The 22,035-nt window shown below is 41.5% G+C and overlaps 1 protein-coding gene across 3 annotated transcripts in view; it reads left to right on the top strand.

Moving 5' to 3' along the window:
* Nucleotides 1-3,506: 3,506 nt before the first annotated feature.
* Nucleotides 3,507-22,035, top strand: part of LOC132807820 (hippocalcin-like protein 1) — a 63,202-nt gene continuing 44,673 nt past the window's right edge. The window contains exon 1 of one of the 3 annotated variants that reach the window (XM_060821814.1): nt 3,507-3,632. The gene's annotated coding sequence lies outside the window, so the exon portion shown is untranslated. Of the gene's footprint in view, nt 3,633-4,484; nt 4,815-5,278; nt 5,428-22,035 lie in introns of those variants that run through there. The other 2 variants (XM_060821807.1, XM_060821818.1) reach the window with 2 other exon arrangements.

Here is a 22,035-nt window from a genome sequence, read left to right on the forward strand (position 1 = left end):
ACCAGATCTCTTCCAAGGCACTGTTTATAGGAGTGGAAAAAATTGCAAGAAAAGATGAAAGTGGAGTTAGCAGCTACTTAAGAGGTAGGTCTAATCAGGATCTCATGCTAAATTATCTAACTCAATTGGAACTCTGAAACATAGAACTTAGGAGTGAGAGTAGGCCTTTTGACTCTTTATATTGGCATCATCATTCAAAATGATCATAGCTGATCCGGCTGTGGTCTCAAGTCCACATAGCCTTTGACTCTTTTGTTAAGCAAAATCAAACTGAGCCTTGATGAATCTATTGCCTAGCCTCAGCTGTTTTCTGAACAAGCAAATTCCACAGACTAATTCCCATCTAAGGAAGAAACATCTCCTCATCTGAAGACCTCTCATTCTCAAACTGAGAGCTTCATGCATGACAGTGAGGTGCTCTGGTAAATTGGAGATGGAGAAGCATACACATCTATTTTCAGTTTCTTAACCTGTTGTTGACAATGAAAAGAAAACAATACACTTAGGAAATTCAGCAACTTGGGCAGTTTTATTCAGTTTTAACATCACTTTATATGCTAAATGGATGGTGTTGACATGGGATGCTACTGGGCCCAGCAATTATAAATATCTTTACTGGATTCCATGAGAAATATATTGTCAATGGAATGAAACCGAACCTTCTATCCCTTGCATATTTCCAATACAGATAATATATGTAGATAATATATTTATAACATTTGAATCTGCAACTGCATATAAGAATTTCCTTATATATCTTATTGGGCACCTTCCTATACTGAAATTCATCTATGAAATAAAACAGTCAAATGATCTCCCTGTGGTTGACATCTATATCGAGATTTTGGCCAAGAGGTTACTACGGTCTACCGCAAACCTAGCTGGACTGGTTATTATACATAATAGAATTCCTGCAGTTCCACACACTGTAAGGTTGGCTTTATCAACAACCTCATGAAGAGGATCTGATCCTCGCAACGAGAAATTTCAATTCTGGGATAAGTTGAAGAAGTTGAACTGTTCTCCTTGGCAAGAAGGTTCAGATAAGATTTTATAGAGGCTTTCAAAGTCATGAGTAAGCTGGACAGAATAGGTGGGGAGAAGCTGTTCCTAGTTGTAAAACGAAAAGGAATGAGAGGCATAGACCTTAAGCGATGTACTAAAGAAGCAAGAATAAAATGAGAAAAAACTTTTTCACACATGGAGTAGTTAGAAGATGGAATAAGTGGACAGGAAATATAGTGGTCGAGAGTGTTGTGTTGGAAAAACACAGCAGGTCAGGCAGCATCCTAGAAGCAGGAGAATTGACGTTTTGGGCATGAGTCCTTCATCCGGAATGAGGCTTGTGGGCTGGAGGGGCTGAGAGATAAATGGGAGGGGGTGAGGCTGGGAAGGTTGTTGAGAATGTAATAGGTAGATGAAGGTGGGAGAGAAGGATAATAGGTCGGAGAGGAGGGTGGAGCAGATAGATGGGAAAGATGATGGACAGGTCAAGAGGGTGGTGCTGAGTTGGAAGCTTGGGACTGGGATATGATTAGATTAGATTACTTACAGTGTGGAAACAGGCCCTTCGGCCCAATAAGTCCACATTGACCCTCTGAAGAGCAACCCACCCAGACCCATTCCCCTATATTTACTCCTTCACCTAACACTACGGGCAATTTAGCACGGCCAATTCACCTAACCTACACATTTTTGGACTGTGGGAGGAAACCAGAACATCCGCAGGAAATCCACACAGACACGGGGAGAATGTGCAAACTCCGCACAGACAGTTGCCTGAGACGGGAATTGAACCTGGGTCTCTGGCACTGTAAGGCAGCAGTGCTAACCACTGTACCACCGTGTGGGGAGGGGAAATGAGGAAACTGGTGAAATCCACATTAATCCCATGTGGTTGCAGGGTCCCAAGGCGGAAGCTGAGGTGTTCTTCCTCCAGGCATCAGGTGGATAGGGTTTGGCAATGGAGGCAGCCCAGGACCTGCATGTCCTTGGTGGAGTGGGAGGGGGAGTTGAAGTGTTGGCGTCCTGTCTCCCCGATGTAGAGGAAACCACATCAGGTGCAATGGATACAAGTAGATGATATTGGTGGAGGTACAGGTAAATTTCTGTCGGATGTGGACAGATCCTTTGGGTGCTCAGCCCTGCCTCAACTCAGGGCCACACTGTCCAAGACCTGAAAGGACTTCTGCCCTGAAGCTCTTCAGCCATGCCCTGAAGCAGACTCACTACCACACCCACATCTCCTTCCTCAGCGCCTGCCTATGGAACTAACTGATCCTGCATGGACTCCGGACCACATTCAGTCCAACACAATTTGGACCTGAACAGGACAACCAGCATGTACTACAAATCACTTCTCTTTCCAGATCCTCTGCTCCACACTCAGAGCCACACGCCGCCACCTACTCTCCGTGCAGTCAGCCCTGCCTCAACTGAGGGCCACATTCTCTCAGACCTGCAAAGGACTTCTGCCCTCTGCCCAGAAGGAAATATGGTAGAGCAGGTTCAATTGTAACATTCAAGTGGACTTTGGATGATTATTTGGATAGAAATAGTGAGCAGGCGTATGGGAAAATGGCAGGAGATTGGCACTAGCTATTTACTGTTATATGGTATCTTTTTTGCACAATAACTATGCTGTGGTCAAGGCATGGCCATACGGATGGAACCAGAGAAAGATTATCCTCCTGTTTTTCTTTAATTGAAACAATGCAATGCCTAGATGTCTTCTCTCTCTTTGCAGAGGATACGGGTGTTCATACACATAGCTTTTAGCAAGTGTTTGCAAGGCACGTTGTGAGCCTATCTGGTCAGTTTCAATTTATCGTTAGTATAATTCTCAGCACATTTAGGATTATTTGTTCAATGTTATTCAACTGCAGAATCACATGTAATGTTAGACACTTTCTTCAGATCCAGATCATGGCAGCACATAGTGTCATAGAGATGTGTTTAGACTGCCGTGATATATGAATCCAACAGAAAGGTCTATGGTAAGTAGGTTCACAATGTTAAGTGAATACATTGCTCTTCACATGCATGTCTTGCAGAGATTGTCAGAACTTCTGACTGAACCCCACTTTTCAGCTTTATCTGTATATTCCTTGATTCCCTTAAAATCCACCCATCATCAATTTTGAACCTACCCAACAATTTACTCCACAGATCTCTGAGGTAAAGAAAATGTTCATCTTTGTCCTAAATGGCAAACCCTTTATTGTAGGTTTATAACTCCCTATGGGAGTCACCAATTAGGAAAATGTACTTGCAACGTATGACACACAATACCACTTAGAATTTTATAAGCTATGCTATGATATGATTCCATGAAATGAGATAACCCAAGATCTGGAGAAAAGATGCCTGTTCTACATAAACTCTCCTCTTCGGGCAATTTTCCCATTCAAGTCTCAATCTCGCGAATGTTTGTAGCACCCGCTACTTTAATCTGAAAAGGAATTTGCTCACATGACTCCATTTTTTTTGAGTCAGTTAATATGGTCGTTAATGTCAGCATTAACTCTCAAGCAGAGTCCTGGTCATTCGGTATATAGGATTGTAATAATTTTTTTAACAAAACGAAAACACGCGTAGCTTTTGGAATATCGATCTGTACTGATTATGAAGCAGTAAGTGACTGTAGCTGAAAGATTAAAAAAAGTTTCGGTTTATTGGAAATGTGTAGTCGGAAAGCATTTGCATTAGGAGAGATTTCTGACTGTTCTATTGTGTAACAACGTTACTAAATTTTAGCATTTGCAATTGTTGTGAGAAAAAAAGTGATCCCACTTTAGATATTAAATAGCGAAAATCATGTCTCGATAAATAGATCTCAGTTCTTAGAAATTACTTGCCTTGTTGACACACTGGAAGCACATCAATGCATCTCCCTCGACAAACTGCGCAAGTACGTCCTCTATAGGTTGTACTCTCAGCATTTACAGTCTAATTAACTTGTCCCAAAAATAGGATAAGTGAAAACTTTTGGGACAATAGCCCGAAGAAGCTGCTCGTATAAGGATAAAAAAAATGAAAGTAGCACGCAAAACAAATGCTATTATTTTAAAACGGAAATATGGATTCCGTATGGAAACAACTGTTTCACCTTCTTTCCAGCCTGACCTGGTTAAATGAATTCTCTGAAGGAAAGACGGCGAGTCTTTAATTTAGACAATTGTTGCTATAAGTATCAACCCTTAAACTGGAGTATATTGAAGTATCAGTTCAGGCCGGGCTTCACTTCCTGTCACTGAGACACTGAGATAGGCTGGAATGTGCTAAATTAAAAAACCTAGGGGGGGGGGGGGGGTGGATTGTTTGTTTGCTTTCACTTTTGACGCATAAGCATTTTCTATCCTCACAACAAGAGCTGCCGAGTAATTGCAGTGGAGTGATTAGTGTGGAAGGATTGTACCATAATGAAAAAAGAGATGGGTGATTGTGTGGGAAAGGCCCTTGTCCTCACACTCCCCACTCCCCTCTTTCCAGTGGGTGGGCTGGTCCATGGAAATAGTTACATGGAGCCGCGCGGCGGCTCTTCATCCTTTTGCCTGAAATGGAAAGGGTTGCTCCTGGAGTAGACAAGGCTGTGTACAAACCACTGATGCTTCCTCACTGCAGGCTTGTAATTTCTCCATCGCATCGTGACTAATTGAGGTCTCCTTTTATCTATCTTACCGAGCTAGGTTTTTGCTTCTGGCTCCAATCACTTTTAAAATCCAAAAACAAAAATCAATTGGACTGAACAACGGACCTACAGAGTAAAAGTGAGGAGGAAAGGTGTACTCTTAAGGAGCCCTGTGGGGTATTTGGTGAGTCTATGTATGTACGTGTGTGTGAGAGAGAGAGAGGAAGCTGGCTTGCAATGCGAGCAATACAGTACAGCAACTTTCCCGAATTGTTATTGCTACAGTGGTTCAACACAGGAGCTGCCGGAAAATAAAGTGCAGAACGGTGGGGTGTGGAGGGGTTGCTCTCTCTAATAAACAGCTTCCAAGCTAATTCTTCCTCCTTTTTCTTCTTCCGCTCTTACACCCCCCCCCCCCCAAAAAAAACCCGGTCGCATTACTAAGTATGTTTGTCACTTCCACCCCCAAAATAACTTGGCAATATTCTGTCGCCTTTCTACCCAACCTCCACATCCCGGCCGCCCCAAACTTGTTTTCCAAAGCGAACGTTTTAAAAGTTGACCGTTATTGGAATGACTTGCCTGGTGTAATGTTTTGTTTACCAGGGTGAGGTTTGTAGACATCAGTCTTGCCACTGCGAAACTGAGCTTTGTAAGTAACTCGTAACTTTTTCGGGAGATGGGCGTATGAGTTGGAGCAGGGTGTTTTTAAACTCCCTCCTTGAAATGCAGTACTTGTCGCTCGCTGATGTCCGAAGTGCCGTGTCAATAGCAGTGTTTCCTTGGAGTTTTGGAATGTGAGTTTCTCATCTACTTCCAGCTTTAATAGAGGGGGGGAGACACGTTAACCTCGAACATTTCTTTTAAAAGCAGACTTGTGGGCAAAAAACTTTTCTTTCCCTTCTTGTTAAACCAAAACGTAGGGAGTGTTTTCTTTAAGCTGACTTATCCCGGACAGTGCTCGTATTTGCAATTGGTAAAGAGAAAACTCTGTGATTGTTCACTTTTTTTTATATTTGAGGTCGGTAAAGCTGCTGTACTGCATCTGTTTTAAAAATACTGTCTACCTGGCAGGCTCTCACGACGACATGCAGTAATCCATGGATGAGGTGAATAATCCTCACAAAGCTCGGTGTATAGCTAGACAAGGTGGAGTGGGCCTGTGACACAAGTGCCATGTGAAACACCAGTACAAGGCCTTGGCTAGTTTTAACCCAGAAGTCCAGGTCAGGTTTTAGATTTGGCTGAGAGGTTGAGACAGCTAGTGATCTATGTATATTATTGCAGTTCAGCATGTATACTTTCAGTGACATGAATCTGATTCATTTAAAGGTGCCCACTTCCAATGCTGTGTGCAGTTTGAAAGTATTACTCAAATAATCTCCTCTCCGATGTTCAAAAGTAGCTCTTCTCCCAGCTAATGAATGCTTGCTTGTGCTTATTCTTTATGGGGCAAGTTTACAGACCACTCTGCTTTTAATGTATGGCTGTAAAATAATGGAAAGCTTAGCGGGTCATATAATTGCACATGTCATTTTGGCTATTTTTCATAACTACTGATTGGACTTTTAATCCTCTGTGGCGGCAAAAAAAAAGGCTCCCTGGTGTCCAGAATGTACAAGAATGCCATGGCACCTATTTCAAATGTGTATCCAGCTGGATGTCAAACCAAATGAAAGGAGGCTGCTGTTTCATCAACCTGTTCCTATGGTGTCATTCAGACTTGAACCTGGGCCTTTTTTCCCAGAGGTAGGAAAAAGAAACACGCCCTTCTCTACACACAGCCAGTAGTGGAGATCAGCCTGTGGTGATTAAGTCCCCTACGGCTGAGCTTGTGTAACGCTTGTGTGATGGCACCAGATGAATGGTAAAATACCTGCTTCCCCAATTAGGTTCTTCAGGGATGGTGCAGAATTCTCAAATGCTTGTGCTTTATTCAAGTGAAGATGTTAGGAAGGAATGCCCTGTTTGATATCTGTGGCCATATGGAACACTCTAAGGTCAGTTGTTTCATGGGTCACAGCTGTGTCTGCACATTACACCTAAATCCCAACCTGGATTTATTCCAGTACAGTACTAGTTGCTCATAGTTGATGAACAGGACATTTTAAATACTAAGATTACACAATTTTTTAGCTCTTGTTAAAAGAAGACTTTAATTCGACATGTGAACTATGTTTAAATCCAGGTCGTCCAATTCAAAGGATGATTTCTCTATCACTGTACCTCAAGAGTTTCCTCCAGTTCTTCCTCTTAAAGGGACACTATTTATCTCCATTAGGCTGCTCGGGGTAGAACACTTTGAAATGTGAATCAAAGCTATTTATGCTTTTGACATCACTTCCTTTTATAGAATTTCTTGAGTGGTACCAGGAGGCTTTGATTTAGAAATTTGTCTGAGCAATTATGGTTGGAAGACAGAACAATAGCTGAGTTAGATTGCGTTCAGAAAATTCTTCACAACTGTAACAGGCCTAAGCAATTAGAGCCATTTTTAAATGCTGTGATAAATTCATGATGCCAGATTATCCTCCAATTATTTGTAAAGCTCATTCAGAAAAAAGTTATCTCCACATTGGAATGACAAATTTGCATGTTTTTAAGTATGTGCTTTTCCTTTAACAAAGATCAAATTCTGGAACGAAAAGGGTTTTTGTTTTTAAAGCAATCCTTCCCAAGTATAATTGGATATTTACTTTGAGTGGTTGTGTATCAATGATAATGTGTACCCATCTCCCCAATCCCACTTGTGTGGGATGTTGTATGGGAACACCATCAGCATCCTGACTAGGAACTGTATTGTTATTCCCTTTGTTGTCCCTGGATCAAAACTCTGGAACTCTTCCTTAACTGCACTGCAGGTGTATATATTACCATACGGACTGCAGCAGTTCAAAAAAGCAGACTCCTGCCACCACCTTGAGGGTAATTAATGAAAGGCAATAAATACTCACTAAGGTAATGAAGCCCACACCTAATAAATGAATAAAAAAAGTAATTGAACTCGGTTCGGCAAGATTCTTGTCTGCCTTCATGGAAGCAAAATATTTGTTCATCTATTTTCCAAACCAACTTATAACATGTCAGTATTTGTTTTGTATTCTTTGAAAGTAGCATGTTTCATAATTCTGAAATTACCTCAAAGATCCCTTCTGACAATTTTGGCATTTCAATTTGACTGTCTTGTAACTGACACTTCAAATATGTTGCAATCTGGTGCTCATTTTTGTAATGCTGCATTCACGTGAGGAATTTTATTAAATAACGACACAAATCTTCTGTAAATCATTCTTCTTATGAATGATGCTGTGGTAAGTAACCTGTGAAATTAGATTTTAGTTCAGTAATGGATCAAATGATGTAATAGGTTTTACTACCCATGTGGACTTTAACTCGGCCAAACTAATCGTTTAATTCTGACAGTATTACAAAGTTGAAGAATTCTTTCTTCAAGGAATTGGCTTGTTTTAATTCATGTCCCACTCTTTTTTAAAAAAAAACACTTTCTTTTTATAAAAAAAAGGCTTCAATTCCCAAATGCTGCAACTAATAGCTTCAGCAATGTCTTTGTTCCTGGTTATTTTAAAAGCAAGTTAAACGTATATTCTATAATTGGAGCCCAGGAATAAGATCACCTAAATTGTGGACCAAGTGTATTTGAGATGCACTTAACTTGACATGAATTTGACTTGTGTGGTGACGGTTAAATGTTAGTATGCAAGACGTGAGATAATTCATCTCAGCTGAAGGGAGGAGAGAATATGTATCCATATCCAAAAATAGTTCTGAGTCTTCTAATGAAGGTTTAAGCTACCAAAATTAGATTTGGCCTAATAATCAGGTCTTGACCTCTAAGCTCCTATAATCATTCGACTATATAACATTCAATTCCTCGTTGACTGGCTGGTTATTATTGCTAGAATTCATAGCCAAAGAAGAACTTGCACCACAACTCAAATTTTACATAAACTATGCACTTTGTACAATCTTTGTATTCTTTATAATTAACGGAAATTAGTTTGCAAGTGTACATTCATAGAAACAATTGAAATTAAACTAATGAATTTAGATGGTTGAAATGATTAGTTGTAGCCTTTGAGCATTGATGATTCTTTTAAAAGATACTGAACTACAATCTTTCTGAGAACCACTTTGAATGCACTCAATTGCATGATTAGGTTAGCCAGTTAAAATCCACAGGATAGTAAATCCTATTACATCTAGTGATCCATTACATAACTGAAACCTAATTTTATTTGTATAATTTCTCCTTTCTCTGTGGTTTCCCTCCACACCATGAGATGATGTGATTATATTGTGACCATCCAACTAACACTTCAGTCAGCTGGCTGTTGTATACTGCTGGTTGTTTTTTAATCCTGTTTTCCTGTATGATGAGCAGCAGACTGTGAGCAGAGATCAAAACATTCAAACTGGAGAAATCGTGTCCAGAGTCATTCACTTCTGTAATCCTTCCACTCAAAGTAACTAATCATTTAATAAACATTGAGCGCTGAAAAATATTTTAAATTTTGGACAAAGTAACCATCCTGTTTGTGATAAATAACGCCAATTTCCTTTTGGTAGATCACAGTTGTCTGTACCCAAAATGTGTTTTGAATTGAATTAGAAGGTTTTTGGTCTCATTAGAAATAGGAACTGGGTTTGTTTTGAAGCAAACTTTCAACTTCAAATCTTGGAGAAAATAAATCCAGGGACTGTTTTGAGCTTCAATACTTGTTACTTTGAAAGAAACTTTACAAGATTAGTAGAAAACAATCGAATCCCATTTAATGGTAATTTGTGCACCTTGAAACTATAGGCTACAGCTTTTCAATTGTGTACTCTGTGGCAAATCCAGTTCTGTTACAACTTTGGTAAGCAAGGAATGCTCTCAATACTAAAATATGCAAAAAGGGAGCATCTCCACTATTTCTGAGTTGGCTTAGAAATGTATTAATATTGCAGATTATGCCCCTTTTGGAATATTTAGTTTTAGCTTATTGGTCTGTTTAGTAACAAATACTTGACCAGAATTGGTGGATTTGAAAAAAAAATTGCAGTTTGGTGTAAAACCAATGGCCATCAGATAAAGAAACCATCCAATTTTAATTATCAGTCAGTTTCCTTTATGCTTCAGCAACATGTTGAAGATCTACTCTCAAGGCATGACAATTTAGACGTTACACACAACGATGTAAAATCTTTGTAGTTGCCATTTTGGAGATGAGAAAAGAATTTTTAGCATTACTTAAATACTGTATAATGTGAAACCAAGCAATATGAAAGATTGAAGTGTCAATGCACTTTGCTCTTGTAATGAATTTGGCCTGACTCCTCAAATTCCTATTAAGTGCTGTCAACAAAAGGCTCTGTGCCAACAACAGGACGTTATAGCAGTTGCTGTTTGACACTTTCTAGAAACTGGTTGAAGAGATGCTGGATGATGTCCACTTAGTTTATAACAAGTAGCTTGTGCAGGAGGAAAGTAATAATTAGTTATTTATGGTTGGACATAATTCATAGAGCTGTTTTGTGTCATCAATTACATTGGTTAAATTAAGCATTTCCATTAACTTCAAGTGTAGCTTTAGTTTCTTGTTTGGCTATGGCTTGAAGCTATGTAGTGGTGAACATAATATTTTGTACCTTTATGGCTGCCTTAGCACAATACAGAAAGTGCACAGCAAATCTGTTAGCTTCTGTCAAGAGTGAAGGAAGGATTATTCGGATATAAATAGTCATTTTGTGACTGTTGATCTGAATATAAGTGGAATTGATGGGAGCCTTTGCACTGACTTATCTGATGCAAACAAGTCTTTGTTTCTTCATTATTACCAGATGTAAGCAGTGTCGCCACCAACTCAAGACACACCTAACATCAAAGCCTTAACCCCAAACCTCCCTTGCTGCTGGCGCAATAGTCAAGCCTCGACACTTGGATATCACCTGCAAGTAGTGTATAATCAAGTATGGTGGCTTCATGAAAATGCATGCATTTATGGGGCTGCATGAAATGGAGGTGTATCTTTGTAAAATGTGACAGTGTGCTTGAGAATCCAACGATTTAAAAAATACTATTGCAGGAATTGAATTCTCAAAGATGCTGCAAGGCTATTAGTATTAGAGTTCTGTGGACTCTTGAACTTATATCTGTTTGTAGGGATGGCAGATGTCTGGGGTGAGGCCATCTTTATTTTTTACTTGGGTCATGTGTTTAGTTGAGTCACATCCTTCCACTAATTTCACTTGAGATCTGCAAAAGTTCTCCACAGGCAGTCCCAGCAGGGATTTACAAATACTTTTCAATCTGCTACTCCATTCCACCTCAGTGCTGAGATTTAAATGGAAACTTTCTATCCTGACTTCCATCCAGATGAATTTTGCTGTTTTAAACATTGGATGCAACCCAGAGAGACAGTTAGAGGGAGATCTATCTTTTTTTTTCAAAAAAAAAGCCCACCAATAGCAGCCAGGACTAAAGTTGGGAATGAATTAATGTTTAAATATTACAGCAATAGCTGAGGTCAAACAACAGCAAATGACTGAATAAGCAGCGTGCACTAGAGGACAGTAAGCAGCTTAGTGGATAGAAATAGGTGATAACTTTAAAGTGGATTATTTTGGTAGGGGCAAGAGGTGAATAAAGGTTTAGTTGGAGCTTTCAAAACCATTCAGTACACGTGATATTTACATCAGTCAATAAAGTTTAGCCATGTACACCTATCCACACTTGCAGCATTTAATTTAAGCCAGTAATTTGGCAACTTCAATGAAATCTAGTTCTATGAACAACTGTAAAAAGATAGACATCTTATGACCATTGCAAATATTTTACATGTGGGAGTAAGTTACATTGGGAGAGATATTTGAAAATTATGAACCTTGGAAATTTTTGAAGTGCGAAGCCAGTGAATTTTCTATCTTAAAGTACAGCAAGTGCACTCTTATTTTGGTCTGAGTGGCATGGACACTGGTGAGATGTGGTAGAATTGGTTAAGTGTCACAAAGCATGCCTCTACCATGAGACAATCTTGCTCCATCTTTTATGCTTTTCCCATGTGGCATAGTATGATTCATGTGAAGTAGCAAATGACAGATTATTGCTTGTTAATACCTTGTTAATGGTCCTGTTTCCCTTATTAATATTCAGGTGCCTATCTTGCCAAACTCTTCAAATAATCTTGACATTAGGAAACTATCAAGAATCTGGTCAGTTCAGCTCCCCACTTGCTCCAAATGACCTGCATGTTTGGTGTCCAACATCTCGAGGCATGATCCATGGGCACCTGACTATGCACTTTGTGCCCATGGACATTAGCATCTGGCATGCGTCAGCCTCCACTTATAGCAAGCTTCTGCATTTCAATGCTGTACCAGCAACTATCATTAGGATGTTGCAACGAGGGCACTGAGCACTCAGGGACATGCACCTAGCTTCTGGACTGGACCTGCATCTCCAGCCTGTTCCTTATCTCTCTCTCAGCAATCGCTCACTCTGAGGTACCTAAACACTAAGTATCCCTGCAATGCCTTGCCATGTCTTTTTGAAACTCAATAAAAGATGTCGGACTTGTGTACTGCTGTCCTGCCTCGCCATTTAGGGCAGACTCCAAGCCAGGAGGTTCGTTGTAATGATCAGTCCTCAATCAACTCAAGGGAGGTAGCCTTAACTCTTGGGGCTGCCAGTGCAGTAAGCCAAGGGGCAGCCTCCAATACCAGTTCAAATACCAGTCAGAATCCCAATCCTCTCCTTGTTAAGGGCTGAGGAGCTGACTGAGCTGTACCTTGACTTTTCTGCCTCCTGATGGGCTATTTTCCTCATGGTGTGAGAGAGGGGCTAGAGTCAAGGGAGGTGCAAGTGGGTGGCACTGTTACTGCAAGTGGGGAATGTATGTCATCACCGAGGCTGTGCAGAGGGCATGTAGATTGTTTTAGTGTTGGGTTGAGGTGAGAAAGAGGTTGCATGCAGTACTGAGTGTGGCATTGCATAAACTTGGTGAGAGGTGGGTACACTGGTTGAGGTAGTGAGAGGTACAGTATAGGAAATAAGTTGGGAGGCACTTGCCCTGGGGAGTGGAAATATTGACTTCCTCCTTTACAGTTCTTTGTTGCTCCAGACAGCTGGCATGTCTAGTAACATGGCCTCCACTGCTAATGCTAGGGGAGGAGGAAGTGTCTCTCTGGCACCACTCAGTCCACTGGGACCTCCAGGTCCCTACGTGCACAGATGCCCCCCCCCCCCCAACACCAACCCCAACCCCTCTCCCCGACACATCCAGGGCAAATGTGCTGAACTGTACAGACCTGGACTGATGGTCCTTCTCCAAGTCCTCACTGGTTTTTAAAGATGACGTCAGTGGACGGGATACTGGTGAATTCCTGAATATCTATCAAGTGGTGATTTGTTATTGTAATAGCGCATGGTAAGATGGGTAGAAATTGGGCCTGGTAGGTAATTTAGAGGCAAATTGGCTAAGATACAGTGAGAGAATTCTCCTTCATGGCAAACCGTCTACAAAAGCCCCAACGCCACTCTAACCTGGCCAAAAAAGATTATCCCAATCAATCTATCTTCAACCAAATTTAAAATTGACCCCAAATGCTTTAAATGAAGTCTGTACAAATCTGTAACAGTGATGCTTTGCTTTTATTTAAGATATTCCAGACTGCCTTTTGTTCACTTTCTGAATGAGTGAACAAGCTTTTGAAAGTAAAAGCGTTAGGTACGATAAGTGTACATGCTACTCTGTCACCGGAGACTGATGCTAAAGGCAGTGTGGCTGTTACTGTCCTCTGTTCCTCACTTCACTTGCTTTTTCAGAACGATGTAGTACTGTAGGCATCGGCTTGCAATGTAGCTTAAGGAGCAGAGCTAAGATAAGGAAACCCAGCTCAGCAAGGAATCTGAATGAAATTTTGTTACAAAGTAGCTCTCTTTTCTCTCGGATTTGGCAACTTTCATGTCTTCAGTTTAGTGTTTACCATACAACTCGGTTGCTCAGCCAAATGTTAGGGGCAACTTAGTTTGCCAATAATCCTTACTTTTAAAAGGAAAATTCAGTTGATGCCAAGTCATTGAGGACAGTGGAGGGCAGCTCGCAGCCAGTGGATAGATTGAATTAAGATAACAGAGGAGTCTATGATCAGACTGTGAATTTCATAAGTGACAGGCAACTGCAAAGAGAGGGCCACTAATGTAGATGTGTTAACCATGAGTTTTGGATAGGTGGCATAATTGATCTTTAGGTATAATTTGTTCCTTTTTTTCCCACTGGCAGCAGCCCTTGACTTGGTTCATTGCCCTGTAACGGAGATTTCAGAGTCTTACCAATTGCGATGACTTACAAGAACATTATCTGAGCTTTTAATGTGTTTGAGAATCAAACATTTTCTGTAATACTACGTTTAACAATCATGCCTGGTCCATCAGCATTTTGAGAATTTCTTGACATTAGAAAGATGGGGATAGAAACTCTATAGTGTAACGTGATTATGGCTAATAGACCTGCATTTTATTGCATCCCAAATTGTCGGGGGATCAGTCCCATTGAGCTTGCACAGTCTTAAATCTTCACAAGCATAGACCAACAGCACCGAGCTGTGGTAGATTCATTTTAAGCTATAAGGATGGTGGGTGTTGGTAATTGGGGAAGTTGAATAAGGTCAGGTTATTCAGAAAGAGCAAACAATGTATGGGTTTAACCATTAATCTATTACTCTGCGGTAAGCGTGTTACATTGGAATGTAATTCTGGCACTCACTAAAATAGTGAGGGTGGGGAGGAGGGGTGGGGGAGAATAAACTTTATACTAAAGAACAATCAATTCATGGAAAAATCCAATCTAGAAGTTACATTACTTTGCAAGATTAGTGAGGTTAGTAACAGAAATGATGAAGGGCTTATGCCCGAAACGTCGAATTTCCTGTTCCTTGGATGCAGCCTGACCTGCTGCGCTTTTCCAGCAACACATTTTCAGCTCTGATCTCCAGCATCTGCAGACCTCACTTTCTCCTAGTAACAGAAATGGTAGAACTATTCTGCTTTCTAATCTTAACGCCGGTTCTCAAAAGACGGTGTTTCTTGAAGAAAAATGTTTTTAAAAAATGGATTGCTAGACTGTTAATATTTTCCATGGAGTGACTACATTAGAGTTGCCAAATATCCAGGCATTAAAGAATTTCCAGTGCACAGTTGCAGGCGACCTGGCAGAGAGATTGTAGAGGTATTTTAAAAACATGGAAACAATACAGTTTTGTTGAACGTTTAGGTGGCTGATGCAGTCTCGGTGTAATGGAACCTCCATGAACATGTCCAGCCAAAGCTGATGATTCTTGGCTCTGTGTACTTTGCTGTAACTGATATGGGAATCATTTCCAGATGCAAGACTTGAAAATGCTACGCAATATGTAATGTTTGACATAACATTTAAGACACCATCTACTTTGCAAGATGCAAGTTATAGCATTGTAGAGATGGAAAAGGCATGGCAACAGACCCTTCGGTCCAACTCCTCCATGCTGACCAGGTTTCCTAAATTAATCTAGTCCCGTTTGTCAGCTTTTAGCCTCTCTCTCCTCCTTAAACCCTCCTAGTTATATACCTTTCCAGATGCCTTTTAAATGTTGCAATTGTACCAGCCTCCACCACTTCCTCTGGCAGCTCATTCCATACCTGCATCGCCCTCTGCGTGTAAAAGTTGTCTCTTAGGTCCCTTCTAAATTTTTTCCCTCTCTCCTTAAACCAATACCCTCTAGTTTTGGATTCCCCTACTCCAGCGGAAAGACCTTGGCTGTTCACCCTATCCAAACCCCTCATGATGTTATAACTTCTATAAGGTCGTACCTCAGCCTTCGATGCTCCAAGGAAAATAGCCCCAGCCTATTCAGCCTCTCCCAAATATGTTATTGTGATGCATTAATTTTCTGGTTATTTTTGTACCAATGAAAGACTTTCTCCTTGCATGAAGTGTGGTAAATGAGTTTAATATAATTTGTGGTGTGGAATCTATGCCCATGGTTGTTTAAAGTGAAGAAATGATAATTTTTCTTATAACCTTCCTGACTTGGAATTATATCACTTGCTCCTCTCCTGTCACTGGACCAGAGTCATAAAAACACTTCCCTCAAACATTGTCTGTACCTACACCAAATGGACTGCAATGTTTCAAGAATTCGAATTACTGTCACCTTTGGGCATTTAAACAGTCTTTAGATAAACATATGGATGATGATGATGATGGGAAAGTGTAGGGGGATGGGCTTAGGTTAGTTCACAGGTTGGTGCAACATCAAAGGCTGAAGGGCCTGTTCTGCGCTGTATTGTTCTATGTTCTCAAAGGTAGCCAGGAATAGGCAATGAATGCTGATCCTGTGAGCAAAGCCTGCATTCATTGAATGGTTTTCTTTTAAATGCCAACCTGATTTCATCAGTGTTTTTCTTTGTATCATGAAAAAGCATTTGTAAATGGAAGTACCAGACTTTGTGAAACAGTCCACATGTTTTGCAAATACAAATTAGTTTTTTTTGTTTAAAAGAATGGTTTATGAAGTAAGAGCATTTCTGGTGTGAAATGTAACCCTACCAATCAGGATTTGCAGGGATGAGCATGAGGGGCTGAAACTTGTATTTTTTTTTGTCTAAGTCTGAGTTGTATTGAGTTTTGTTTTGGGTGCACTTCTATCATGAGGTCAAGTAAGTTTTCTCATCCTGTCAAACTCTCCTCATTACAAACCTACCCCATCCCTGTGGCATCCCTCACATCCAAGTCTGGTTCCATCTTGTCATGTCATTCCTGGAACAGTTCTCCATTCAGTGGCTATCCCAGAGTTCATCATTATCCCTATGTGTCTGCTCCATCTTTGAAAGCCAGTTGTGCGTCTGTGCAAGTGATGTCAGTCTTGAGTTGCCTTGTGTGGATTCTGATATTTACCCTGCACCCGGCAGATGGACACATTGGCCCTCTGCTTTGTAGGTTGCTGGTCCTGCAGGAAGTCCTGCATTGGCTCCAGAGGAGGCAGCAATGCCTTAGCATGCCAGCCCGGTCTGTGGTTATAGCTGGTTTCAGTGTGATCTGGAGGATTGTCCAGCAAGAAGGAGGTTAATGACCACCTCCACTCTGCCAGTGTATGTGGCACTATCTTCTCTCCAACAGCTGTCATTCATCTATCCTTTTTTACTGTACCTGCTTGCCACCAGATCTCATGTGCCCTCTGCCCTCAGTCTTCCCCAGTTGGTCTCTCCACTTCCATCCCCACCCACTACTAGCCCTGCCTGTTCCCTCCCTGATGCCTACTGAATCACTTGGGGCACTTGCCCACTTGCAATAAAAGTAACAACCGTGCCACCAACTCAGGCACGTTGGCAACTTACAATAAGCTTCCTGGCATTGTTCCTCTGCTAAATAGCAATATGAGCCTCAGACCTCTGGGAAAGGGGGCAAATTTCTAAAAGGCAGGGAGCATCCAGGTAGGTTTGAAATGAATGAGCACTATGACAGCGAGAGAGAGCTTGGTGATATAGCCTAGTCCAGTCTATGAGCAAGGTCTGTGCCACTAATTGCACAGTGTCCTTGGTGCAGCATTGTAATAGTTTCTGGTGCAAAAGCATCTTATAAGTGATCCACAGATGTGCCATGAAGGTTCTTGAAGGCTGGCACATATTAGATGCCTACATCTGTGACCATGGGATGAGAGGCTGGTGCCCACGGATGGAGCCTTAGTTGCTGGGGTCCAATGTCCAGCATGGATGTTAGATTAGATTACTTAGTGTGGAAACAGGCCCTTCGGCCCAATAAATCCACACCGACCCTCCGAAGAGCAACCCACCCAGACCCGTTTCCCCTATATTTACCCCTTCACCTAACACTATGGTCAATTTAGCATGGCCAATTCACCTAACTTGCACATTTTTTTGACTGTAGGAGGAAACCGGAGCACCCACAGGAAACCCACGCAGACACTGGGAGAATGTGCAAACTCCACTCAGACAGTTGCCTGAGATGGGAATTGAACCTGGGTCTCGGGTGCTGTGAGGCAGCAGTGCTAACCACTGTGCCACCGTGCCGCCCACATTATTCAGACTAAGTGCTCAATGGGATTTCCACGTCTATTTTATTTAGATGTGTTTGGAAAGAGAGGAAGTTGAATGTTGACACCCAACTCTCCACACTAACAATGCGTTTGACCAGTAATTGTCCCCCTTAATTGCTGCAGAATGAGGCATTCACCACATCACTTGTCAAAAGTGTAAGGTGGGGATGTGAAATGCTCCCAAAGTCTATCAGCTTCACCAAACTTCCTGTTTGATTTTGCCACAAATCCTGAATAAGGGCTTATGCCTGAAACGTCGATTCTCCTGCTCCTTGGATGCTGCCTGACCTGCTGTGCTTTTCCAGCAACACATTTTTTTTCAGCTTTTTCTGCACAGACTGCTGTAAAATTCTACTTGAGGAAATGCTTTGTTTTATCTTGATAGATACCCGAGTCCTACAGTGGTTTTTTTTTGTCTTTGAACATTTTTTGTTTTAAAGAAATTGATTGATTGATTGTTGAACCATTCTAGTAGCACTTGATCATTACAATGTTATTGTTTGACTTGGGTTTAGGAGTGAGCAAGCCAATGTTCTAATATTTGGTACAACTCTTGAAAACTTCTGCATCAATATGCTGCTGGCTATACCTAAATTAATGTTAACCAAAGAGAGCCAGAAAAATAAACCAAAAAAAGTTGTACTTTCAATTTTTGTTTTAATACCCTTTTCAAGTTTCACAACATTTTTCCGATAGGAAGAAGACCAGAATAGCACGCAATATTCCAACAGTGGCCTAACCAATGTCCTGTACAGCCGCAACATGACCCTCCCAAGTCCTATACTCAATATTCTGACCAATGAAGGAAAGCTTGCCAAACACTGCTTTCACTATCCTATCTACCTGCAACTCCACTTTCAAGATACTATGAACCAGCAGTCCAAAGTCTCTTTGTTCAGCCATTCTCCCTAGGACCTTACCATTACGTGTATAAGTCCTGCTGTGATTGGATTTCTCAAAATGCAGCACCTCGTATTTATCTAAATTAAACTCCATCTGCCACTTCTCAGCCCATTGGCCCATCAAGTCAAGACTCATTGTAATCTGAGGTAACCCTCTTTGCTGTCCACTGCACCTCCAACTTTGGTATCATCTGCAAACTTGCTAACTGTACCTCTTCTGCTCACATCCAAATCAATTATATATAAATGATGAAAAGTAGTGGAGCCAGCACTTGTGGCACTCCACTGGTCGCAGGCCTCCAGTCTGAAAACAACCCTCCTAAGATTTACAAGGATGTTGCTAGGGTTGGAGGAGTATAGGGAAAGGTTGAATAGGCTGTGGCTGTTTTTCCTGGCATGTCAGATGCTGAGGGGTGACCTTCGAGGTTTACAAAATCATGAGGGGTGTGGATAGGATAAATAGACAGTCTTTTCGCTGGGTTTGGGGAGTCTGGAACTAGAGGGCATAGGTTTAGGGTGAGAAGGAAAAGATGTAAAAGAGACCTAAGGGGCAACTTTTTCACGGAAGGTTTTACGTTTATGGAATGAGCTGCCAGAGGAAGTTGTGGAGACTGGTACAATTGCAACATTTAAGAGGCATTTGGATGGATATATGAATAGGAAGGGTTTGGAGGGATATCGGCTAGATTGGGTTGGGATATCTGGACAGTATGGACGAGTTGGACCGAAGGGTCTGTTTCTGTGCTGTGCATCTCTGACTCTATGACCGTTCCTGATAAATATTACTTTGTGGTGAAATGTGTGCATTCTATTGGAATTTGCATTGTCCTCCATCCTGCAGTGAGTGACAATGTCACAAGTTTAGGACTAGCATCTAATTAGTGTGGCTTGTAGATAAATGGGACTAAGTTAATTTAGAATATCTGGTCGGCATAGATGAGTCAGACTGAAGGGTCTGTTTCAGTGCTGTACATCTCTGACTTTCTGCCCTCCACACCAATGTTCCCCTTGTTTGTGCAGTCTGTGATCCCCAGACTTTGATTCTGCACTTTGTAAGTGGCTTGTTAATTCTTCTGTGGCACTTTCCCAGTTACTGCACACAATGAGGGAGAAGCATTAATTCTGATATGACAGCCCTATGGGAGCATTGAGACAAACTGCACCGGTTCAAGATCATATCTGAACCGTTATCTTCTAGAAGCCAGGTGGGGGGTGGGTAATAAATGTTGACCTTGCCAGAGGGGCCTGCACCCTGAGTGAATTTAAAATGTCCCATAAATTCTATTTCCAATCCAGTTTAGATAAAATAAAATACACTTGTCTTGTTCCATTGCTTCTCCTGAACTATCCTCAGATGAGAATTCTTTCTTTCCATTCAACAAACCTCAGCGCAGTGACCCCCTCCACCGTTTACAGCATTAGCTGACGAGTTCTGTTTTTGCCCCAGGCAGCTTTTATAAAGCTATATAGTGGAGGTAAATGTGTAAGAGAGTAGGGAGGTAAAAGAGAGAAATATGGTGGATGGGGCCAACTGTGTGATTCCCCAAGAGTTTGACTGGGATTTCTTCATCTAATATTTCCCTGGTACTTATCCAGTTCATTAAGTCGGAAATATCATAGTCTCTAACTCTAACTTGAGTTGGAGTTTCTCAGAGTCCTTTGGAGCAGGGGAACTGCCTGTCACAAGTTCAGACCTCAGAATTTGCACCAGAATATCTGAGATTCTGCAGTGTACCTTCTGGAACATATCTGGTCTCTGGGCCAGATCCTCTGCTCTCTAGATGATCAATGGATATTTATAGCAGGGAGCTTAAATCACTTGTCAGTATTAGTATTTAATGCTTCAACATGTCTAGTGAGGCAGGAGAGGCTAAAAGGCATATCTGAGGCCATCTCAGCAATGTCTTCAGGTCAGGCGTGGGAATCAGTGGAGGAGGGATGAGGATAATGGGGTACCAGAGTATATTTGTGTTGGCCTTGATTCTGATCAAATACTGCTATTGAAAATTGTGTTGTTTTATTCAGTCACGGATTGTGGGCATAATTTCAGGCCAGCAGTTATTGCATTGCTAATTGCCCAGAGGATAGTTGAGTCAACCATGTTGCTGTGGGTCTGGAGTCACATAGAGGTCAGACTAGGTAAAGATGGCAGAGGTGCGGCATGGTGGCTCAGTAGTTAGCACTGCCTCTCAGCACTAGGGACCCAGGTTTGATTCTATTCTCTGACTCTGTGGAGTTTGCATATTCTCCCCGTGTCTGCGTAGGTTTCCTCCCACAGTCCACAAAGATGTGCTGGTTAGGCCATGCTAAATTTCCCATAGTCAACTTGGTGAAAGTGAGGACTGCAGATGCTGGAAATCAAATTAGTGTGTGATGCTGGAAAAGGACAGCAGGTCAGGCGGCATCAGAGGAGATTCTTGGGGCTGCCTGACCTGCTGCGGTTTTCCAGCACTACACTCAACTCTAGATTTCCCATTGTGTCCAGGGATGGATTAGCCATGGGAAATCCAGGGATAGGGTGTAGGGAGGCTCTTTGGAAGGTTGATCTGGACTCTATGGACTGAATCGCCCACTTCCATGCTAGAGATTCTTCAATTCCCTTTTCTGAAGTGATCCAGATGTGTTTTTTATGACTATCGATCATATTTGCATGCTAGCTTTTTTAAATTGAACTCCAATTCCATCTGCTTTGGTAGGATTTGAACCCATATTTCCAGAACATTAACCTGGGGTTCTGGATTACATGTCCAGTGACACTGCCAGTATACCACTGCATCCCTGACATTCTTGTGCATTTCACTCGGCAGTGTTGACTTTGCATGTGCATTGAGGTTCATCTGCAGGCAGGCTAAACACAGGGTGGAGCATAATTAGAAACCACATCTAAAGTCAATGGAAAATGTTGGTTCAGTTGTTTCAGTTTAATAATCCATATCCATTTCTAAGCAGGTGTTTTTTTTAGCAGTTTCCTTTTGTAATGTTCTACCATTGGCTCATAATGCACAGAGCAAACAAAGCGATTTGCAATGCTGTTTGAATAGTGTAGTGCTTCAACTTGGAGTGACTGAAGTGGAAGTTTAGTGTATATTTCTCAGGATATAAATAATTCAGTGGAGGGAGTAGCTTGCATGAATGCCAATTTACTTCGTCAACATTCTTGTGTGTTTAATTTGGCAGTGCTGACTTGCATTGTCCTTAGTTTGCGAGTTTCTATCAAGCTAAAAATAGCTCGTTCTGCTGTGTAGAGTCATAGAAGCCTTAGTGTGTGGAAACGGGCCCTTCAGCCCAACCAAGTCCACACTGAACCTCTGGTAATCCACCCAGACTCATTCCTCCTACCCTATATTCACCCCTAGCTAACACACCTAATCCACCCATACTTGGACACGATGGGCAATTTAGCATGGCCAA

Source organism: Hemiscyllium ocellatum, chromosome 3 (assembly GCF_020745735.1).
Source record: "Hemiscyllium ocellatum isolate sHemOce1 chromosome 3, sHemOce1.pat.X.cur, whole genome shotgun sequence".
Taxonomy (NCBI): Eukaryota; Metazoa; Chordata; class Chondrichthyes; order Orectolobiformes; family Hemiscylliidae; genus Hemiscyllium; species Hemiscyllium ocellatum.